Genomic DNA, 8,698 nt, shown 5'->3' with positions numbered 1-8,698 from the left:
AGAGCGGAGCGTCAATCACTGCATTTGATATCATCATTGCCGGCGGCAACCTAGGCGTTAGCTGGCTCATAGATTACAATGTGCCGCACATATTGTAGCGTCGATAGAGAGCCGGAGAGAGAGAGAGAGAGAGGGCCGTGGCGTGGCGCGGAGTGACTGCAGTTCGGGCTGGGATGAGAAAGGGGCGAGGAAGGATGTCTGTTCTCTGTGCGCATATTGTGTGCGACACTAATAACGTGCGCCTCGCAGTGTCGTATGGCATGTGCACGCTGACAGGAAAGTTTTAGTTGTTATCGGAAGGTAGTCCGGTGCCTTATCTCCCGGCGTGACTTGAGCTTGTCTCTCGTTTGTCAGGATATTGATCGACAAATTGTATCGTACACCCGAGAATGACGGCGTTAGAGACGAGGAATAAAAAAAAAAAGATTAGAAAAAACGTCAGAAGAAAAGATCGATGAGAGAGTTCCGCTATTTCCGAGTGAACACACTATAAACGCACGCGTTATCACGGCTCTTTCGCGCGCGGTGAGCGCGATCATTTAACAGGCGATTACCCACAGCATCGTCATCACGATATTCATTTGCAAGTGCTCTTGGTGAGCCCAAGTCCGATTATGATGTTCCTCTCAATTTCCATCGCTATGGTATTTCGTTTAAACGAATTTTTATAATTCCATTTAGCTGTATGTATTTCAAGTGCGTGCATGGTGCATCACGTACGAACCATTTATTTTGGTAACGTCATAATTTTGGATTTATAAATAGGAAAGGTTCAAGGAAAATATGATGTATTTATTCAAAAGTTCTAACGCTATTTTTGAACATATTGTTATAGGATTTTACAATTCCATATATCTTTTGTACTTCGATTATCAACTTTGCATATTTCACATAAAAATTTGTTACTTTGCTATTTTTAAGTTTTAAGTGTCTTTTTTAATTTTATTTCAATGCTCCTTTTTAATAAGGATATCATTACCATTATTACGATATATTAATAATATTTCGTATTATTAATACATTATGAAATTAATAAATTTTGCTTTTCATCATTTCCAAGATAATTTTGCGGAACGCTTAGAGTGTAATTGTTCCTTGCTTTTCGCGTGAGCGAAAACGCCATTTGTCCATAAAGAATTCGTAACATCAGCACGTAGCGTCGCGTCCCGTGGGAAAGATAGATTCCGGCAGCGATATAACTTCTCCATCCGTCAGTCTATCCATCCGCTTTGAGAAACGAGCTTCCCCATCACGCGAGTAATTACGAATAACTAGTCTAGTCGTAGCAACAGCGGGATTCGATGGTGGTACGAGCGAGTGATAAATCGAGTCTGACGGAGGGAGCGGTGTCATACATTGCGCACTGGAGCGTTCATCAGCCGCGTATGCTTGTGTTGCGTAGACGTATGGCGGGCGGGCGGGCGGGCGCGCGCTTATATGGACCGGAAGCACTCGGCCGGAACGCAGTCATCGTCGAAAAGGTTATCGTCAGTCGCGAAAGCTTGCTGGCGCGTTTAATGTGACGAAATGCCGACGCAACGACCGGTGAAGCTCGCGCTAGCCGCGAACGTGCTGCGCTTGATATCGTCGTTGTTCTAAACGATCTGTTGGAGCTTTTACTGCATCATTAAAAGATATCGACACGCTGCGGCCGATCACACCGGCGTACGACGGACAGTAGCCCGATCGCGCGCGATGATATCCCGGGCAGTTTTCTACACGATGTATTTTTTTCAATTGGTTTTGTAAGTCAATCGCTTCGAGCTTTGATAGCCCGCGGCGATTTTTCGCTAGCTACTCTTTCCGGAAGAGCGCAGAATCGCTCTTGAGCATTAGTCGTCTCGTAGATCGAGCTATACCCATTTCTTGCGCGACTATAGAAACTTCTGGCTAGAACACGAACAAAAGACGTTACAAGTATTATCCCTATCTTTTCATACGAAACTCGAGTCCTCCACCGTTCTCGATACTATTCTTCTGGGAATTCAATCGGATCGAAGAGACCTCTCAACGATCTCTGATCTCGCCTCGATTTCAAATCACCGGCGTTTTTCTCAAGCTCGATAAAATTTCACGATGAGATTGGCCGATTAAAAAAGGCTACGTATATGCGATTTTATCAACATTGAAACACGGTCTCTGTTTGCTACCATGTACAAAGATATCTCCGTTTCAGCACTCGCTTCTGTCCGGCTTTTCGAGCGAATATCAGGTGAATTTGCATAATCTCTGGTTAAATGTTAACCCAGAAATCTGGTCGATGTAACCTAGAAACTGTATCGCACTGTTTTCATGCTGTCGATAATTCTACTAAATCGGATTTGTTTCGTGAAATATTACTGTTTTTGTCTTGAATGTTTCTTAACTCTTTATTATATTTATTTGATTATTTTATGATAACTTATTTACATAGGTATATTAAAATAAAACTAGTCATTGCAAATCTTTTCAGAAAGGAGATTATGATATCAAAAAATACAATTTGTTAAAAATAATTACAATTCTGTCTATTATCGTGCGACGATGCAATGTTCTACTTTATATTTGCATTTGAAAAAACAAACAGATCTAGTTTTAACAAGTAGATATTCAGAGCTGAAAAGGCTTGACATGCGAGCAATAGTAGACTGATTTTGTCAATCGAAACCTATCCGCGATACTCGGATCGCTCGGCCAGTGGCGGAATCACGTCTATGGAAACGAACATCCGTACAACTCATTTTGTTCACGCGTGACACGTGAGCGGAAGTTCCGTTCGCGGATTCGTCGCCGGGTCGCGGAGGACGCGAACGGTACACACCGCAATGGTGCGCCCAACTGTACCTGCCAAGCGTGCCGAGCAGCTCGTACCAACTGCATCCGCGACGCGGACGCCGCGCGCGTCTAGGTAATTTGTCACCACCGCCGCCGCCACCGCCGCCACCGCTGCCACTGCCCCCCGCGGCGATGGCGGTGATGCCGGTGGCCGTTCGTCCTACGGGCTTTAGATTAATTACCCCTGTCCGAGATGCGCGCATGGTCAGGTGTCACAGCTTACGCATGACTCGCGCCCAGTTCTGGACCACTCGCTTAATCATCGGTCTGACGATTTTCGAGAGCTTGATGAGGGGAACAGATTGTCGTACACCGCACTCAAAACCGAATGTTACATCGTGATTATAGCGATACGGAAAAAAAATTGCCGCGTGCTGCTCTTTTTATTACCAGTCGTTTCCACAAATTTTAGCCATTTGCTGAGATTGCTGGAAGGAAAAATTTTGATAAGCTTTTACGCTGACACGACTCATATATTTCTGTTATTTTAAAATAAAACAAATAGACACATTTTGTGTGACCACTTTTCACGTGCAGAGATAAGTGACCGAAGACAAATGTTACATGTGAGGAGATTTATAGGTAAAATCAAAGTATATTGCGTCAATAAAATTCGAAACATCCGTCATTTTCAGTAGCATGGTTTTTCCTATTTTTCTCTTTTTCCCTCTTCGGTTCTCTTCTTCGGTCCACGCTACTAGTTAAACAAAATCTAAGTTTAAACGGTCTAATCTTGCACAACTGTCCAAATAAATACACCATGGCTGGTTGCACATTGCGCACCTATTCCTCCTCTCGACATCCTGTCTCCACCCTCTCCGACCGCCCACGCCGCTGGTGGACACGGAAATTGCTCGATCTAATTTCCTCTCAAACGTGCTTCCTCCTTCCAAAGCTTTTCGACGTGCCGCGGTACGAAACGTTTTTCCACTGGTCCGATAAATAAAGACCGATTCGATGAGCGCTTGCTAACTATCGTGTTAAACGGTCGCCGAAGCGCACTTCAGCGAACGATCAACTACAATTTAACAGTCCTATTTCCCGTTGATTTTACACCGGAGTTAAATTGTGATTTTTCAGTTGCATTTTCACGTTTACAAAATTCTCGCTAACCATGTTACACCATTCAATTTTTGCACTGCGCCAATAACGGAATCTGAAAAATAGTTAACAGCGGCATGAAATCAAACTAGATTGCGAATATTATCAAGTGAAAAATAAATGAACCGCCCGTGCATATAGCAACTTATAAAAAACAGCCTCTCTTCCAGTTTTATGCGAATTTTTATTGTTTCACGATTCGTCGTAATGATTGCCTCGTTAATGCGCATATTATTATTATTACTTTTTCCAAACGTGCACGTTGAAAATATACATATTATATCGGTCGACTGACACATTTAATACGATGCGTCGGTTATCATGACCTATTACCATGCAAACTTCTTGCACGTCTTACCGCGGCTCTCGGTAACAGCGCGAAACTTTCGCTGAGAACCCAAAGTTTCGCCATCGCAAGAACCAAGATAGAAAGGGCACCTCAGTCCCACTTCATTATTAACTCTACTCGGAGCAAAGTGGCTGAACTCCATTGATCCTCGAATAATGCACCTAGACTTTTTTCGTCTTTCCCGAAGTCGACCAGTAAATATCTTCGCATGACAGCAAGTAGAATCTGACTTTTCTTACAAAACTTACAATCCAGATTATAGTATTGAAATTCAAATATTTTGTAATGATCATGAAAGAAGTTATTTTTGTTGACAGATCAAATCAAAAGGCTTTTAAACTTTTATTCGCATTCGCGGATGTATTTATATTATGTTTGTACGGTATATCTAATAATTCCGTAATCCAGTTTCGATGACAATTGTTATGCACTTTGCAAAGACGGATACAATATCATTCAATAACGGGCAAAACGGAAATGTTTTGCATTTGAATAAATAAAATACAGTTCGCGACCTTCTCGTTGATCGCGTACATGTACGCATGTACATGTACGCCTGATCGATCGAAATCGAATGAAATACCTACGAGTGCTTCTCCAAAAGTACGCGCGCGCGTCTACAAGATTAACTTGCTTTCAGACGCCATCAAATATTTATCGACCGGTTCTGCGAAGCGCGGTGTGATGCAGTGAGTTCGTCATTCGCTTCCTCGTACTTCGCTCTTGGCGGTCGAGACTTTGTTTTTGCAGCCGTTAATGCTTCGTTCTTTTTTTTACTCGTGATCTGCGCCGTGCCGCCGAGTGGGAGGGTCTGCTTCGCGGCTCGTGGTGGTTTGCAACTTTAGAATGATGCATGATCGGCTATTGAGAGAATGCAAATTGAAAACCAATATCCCTCAAACCATGAGGTATGAAAGCGTGCGGTGCGAGCGACGACGGTTCCGCAGGTTGAACGGTAAGCAGAACTTCCGGGACAGAGAAGAAACTCCGTTTACTTCCGTGATCCCCGCCAGTCGCGAAAAGAATCTCTTCGCATCTGCTCTTGCTTCCTCGCACCTCGTCTTCCTGGGGAAGACCGACGCCAGATAATAAATAGAGAATTTGCTTGCTCGCATCAAAGATACTAGATAAAACGATTTAATATATTACTTATATTTTTTAAGCTACGATCTATAAATTGTTTGCTCGTGTTAAAAAAAAATGCTATTAAGGGAGATTGCACTTTACACTGTACATCTAACCTTTGTCATTAAGGAGAAAGAAAACGAGTAATTTTCTATTGAGCACGCTCGCGGCTTCATTTTTCCGAGGCAATCAATTAAGGATTAATCCTTCCCCGCTTTCTTTGACGAAATTCCCCTTTTGTAACTGCAAATCTTTATTACGTCTCTTTATTACATCTTCTATCTTCGATCCTTTTTAATAATCTCTGATATTAACAGTTTTATTTTCTCACGGAGTGCTTTTAACCCTATCGATTTAAGAGCGTAACGTTTAACTTTTGTTTAGAAATTACTAGAGATAACTTTAGATTCTTTTTGCGCATCGCAAAAATGCAGTTAAATCGTGCGAGGCAGCCATCGATCAGTACAGTGAAAAGCTTGGAATCGAAAGTAGATTTGATCTACTCTCGATATCTAGATAAGAGAAATCTTTCTTTCTTTACAGTCTTTTCTTCCTGATGCTATTTCTTTTCCATAACACGCTCTATCATACTTCTAGCTTCTTTTTTTTTACATCGTTTCTACGAGAGAATACAAATACGATAAATCGGTCAAAAAAAAGAACGAAATTAATGAAAATACGTTTTATTATCTTGAATATTTATAATTTTATCTCGAATATTAGATTATTAAAATTGTGGTAGCTCTAATATGGTCGTAACCCAAAAATAATTAGATCGAAAATCGAGATCGTTGACTTTGCACGTTTTCAGACTGACACAAAATTTGATAATAGTCTCTGCTAGCTCGTTACTGCGGCTTTTAGCGAAATTACATTCTCGAGTTTATTAATCGTGGGTCGTCATTTCGAGGCTTCCTCTTTCACCGTGATTCGCACCGACCGACATCCTCTTGGGCGCTGAACAAATGTTTCGTCGACATAATTTGCTTTACAGGATTTTAACCATCCTTTTTCACAAGTTCCCTTTTTAAACCGTACCTCAGCCGCGCAATTTCCAAAGTTTATATGTAACAATTTTTATAAAACAGAATTTTATTCTTTTTTACGATATCATAAATTTTTATAATTCGAATATATATCTGCACGTATACAAATCTATGTTAAAGAATCTATATATAACAGTCCTTTTAGCCTTTTCAATATTATCTCCAGATGTTTTGTATGCATACGACGTTCCAACAGTTGTTAGACTATCGCAGTAGCCACTACGAAATCCCTGACTATGCAAGGGCGCTGCTTCGGTTTACGGAATTCTAGATAACATTCTCGATTGACCCTTCCCAAAATCAGAGTAGCGGACCGGCAACGTAATGGAATCATAAACAGAGCGAGGGTTTCTGGCAGTGTCCTTGTTGCACTTGTTTATCTTCAGGTTCCTTAAAATCTTCCCGAGTGTACTGTTGTCTCTCCGTGCATTAAAATAACCGACTCAGTTTTGCCAAAAGTTTACGCTACTGCTAGAATTTCGTGAAATTCAAGTTTGCTCATCTTTCCTTTATCGTGTTCTTTATGCCTCGCTTTATTTTCTTCGTCGGATCGTTTGTTACGCAATTATCACACTTCGTTGAAAGTCGAATAAGTCTAAAGAAAAAGACTAGATTAAAATACACGAGGAATAGCGTGATGGCAAGCAGCTTTATGTAAATTCAAAAAGATCGAGAACATATATATTTTATGATAAAAAGATATTCCCCTTTCAATGTTTTCTTGAAGAGCAACTCATGTGCAATCGAAGAGGAAATTCCAATCCGATTCGATTTGGTTGATTCAATCGAATATAGAGTTTTCGAGTACAAGCAAGGAACTTTACAGCAGGTCTTTTCTAACTATATGTCGATTGTTCTTTGATCGAATGCTACGAGGTATATGAAACAGGATAATTTCGCCATTCATATCCCGGTCTTTGTTCAATTTCCTACGACGAGAATTTCCTGTGACGATAATGATAATAACAGCCAGGACGACTTGGAACATTTAAGAACGATGGCCATTGGCGAGCAAATGCTCCGCTCTTTGCTAACGTAACAGGTTTCCAACGAAATTTTTCTGTTAAACGCGATATACACGCGAGTTTTAAGTTTCCAAGTAGTGTTACATTCTGATTAAAAATGTATAAGTAAGCTTGTACTTGTGTAAATCAACAATGGGAATGATTTGTTCGGTTTGCCGCTTGTTCTCGCTTTCTCTTCCTATCTTGGCGCATCGGGCATGAATCTAGTCACAGAATTGCTCCGTTGCACTTCCGGCCACGTTGGACTTTTAGACTCGGAGAAATAATCTCATCTCGCAGTGCGGAGCAACTTCTCCCGTTTTGCCGGCGTTTCGTATAAGTTTTGCGACTGTACAGTGGATATTCCGCGACCTCATAGATTCACAGTAGTTACGATAGACGAAATTAGTATGGACTAGCCAAGTTATATCAGCATGAAAGCATATTCACCGCGTATAAATATTGTATCTGTCTGATGTACGCTAATAGACAGCAAATAGTCATAATTATTACGAGGAATAGTATATTTGCGAGGAAATCGCAGAATTCGAGAGATGATACGAAGATATAATCGCAGAATAAACGCTCGTGATAATAGACGAAATTTATTTCGTGCAAAATACTGTGGCGCGCGTACGACGTAGAATAGTTAGGTATTTGATACGTAAAAATGATTTTAACAATTATCAAAAATTATTCAAGATTTTTTCGACTGTGTATAAATTTGGATTCTTTTACATTTGCATTAGCACAGTTGCGAAGTATCGATTTTGTAATTATCTAAGATATATATGAGGATAGTTTGGACGATGAATATTTTAAAATGCGACGGCCTCCGGAATACATAAGGGAGGTGAATGTAAAGTTTGGCAATGGATGGCCTCCGAGAAATTTCAAATGCTCGATGCGATCTCAGGGGACAACAATCTCATCTCAGAGGTGCAAGTAACTTTGTCCATTTTGTCACCAGTTCGTGGAAGTTTCGTCACAATTCGCGGCGGAACACCAGCTCTCTCTCTCTTCCTCTCTTGCACCGACATGTTACGGATAGTATCACAATTTTCTCGAAGCTCGCGAAAAATTTCGACTATCTTAATTTTGAACTCTCATTCGTGTATGTAGGTTAAACACGATGGTTGTTATCGAATATTTCTATAATCAAATTTTAGCACTAAAAAACGCAATATTATATATAACACATTTTTTACGTTTTTTTATTTTAACTAAATATTTAAAAAATATTTTTTACGTTCTATTAT

General features: G+C 40.6%; 1 protein-coding gene across 2 annotated transcripts in view; it reads left to right on the top strand.

Annotated features, from left to right (window-relative positions):
• LOC105678704 (uncharacterized) overlaps positions 1-8,698 on the top strand; it is a 281,517-nt gene that overhangs the window by 138,436 nt on the left and 134,383 nt on the right. The gene's annotated exons all lie outside the window — the stretch shown is intronic.

The sequence above is a fragment of the Linepithema humile genome, chromosome 2, assembly GCF_040581485.1.
Source record: "Linepithema humile isolate Giens D197 chromosome 2, Lhum_UNIL_v1.0, whole genome shotgun sequence".
Lineage (NCBI taxonomy): Eukaryota > Metazoa > Arthropoda > Insecta > Hymenoptera > Formicidae > Linepithema > Linepithema humile.
Note: the sequence above shows the minus strand (reverse complement) of the source record. Positions and strands in the feature narration are given on the sequence as shown.